This window comes from Mizuhopecten yessoensis, unplaced genomic scaffold (genome assembly GCF_002113885.1).
Source record: "Mizuhopecten yessoensis strain PY_sf001 unplaced genomic scaffold, ASM211388v2 scaffold10643, whole genome shotgun sequence".
Taxonomy (NCBI): Eukaryota; Metazoa; Mollusca; class Bivalvia; order Pectinida; family Pectinidae; genus Mizuhopecten; species Mizuhopecten yessoensis.
Window position 1 is genome coordinate 206,001 of NW_018408649.1, and position 303 is coordinate 206,303.

At 41.9% G+C, this 303-nt stretch overlaps 1 protein-coding gene across 1 annotated transcript in view; it reads left to right on the forward strand.

Moving 5' to 3' along the window:
* Positions 1 to 303, forward strand: part of LOC110461635 (mannosyl-oligosaccharide 1,2-alpha-mannosidase IA-like) — a 47,730-nt gene that overhangs the window by 36,933 nt on the left and 10,494 nt on the right. The window lies entirely within an intron of this gene.

Consider the following 303-nt stretch of genomic DNA (forward strand, 5'->3'; position numbering starts at 1 on the left):
CCTGTAGCATGCTGGGATGAAGGGCTACCAAGTTTGTTAAAATGTATGACCTTGACCAACTTTCAAGGTCACTGGGGTCAGATGTCTTAAAATCTTCAAACAACTTCTTCTCAATAACCAAAAAGCCCAGGGTACTGATATTGGATCTGTAGCATGCTGGAATGAAGGGCTACCAAGTTTGTTAAAAATGAATGACCTTGACCCACTTTCAAGGTCACTTGGGTCAGATGTCTTAAAATCTTCAAACAACTTCTTCTCAATAACCAAAAGGCCCAGGGTACTGATATTGGGCCTGTAGCATGC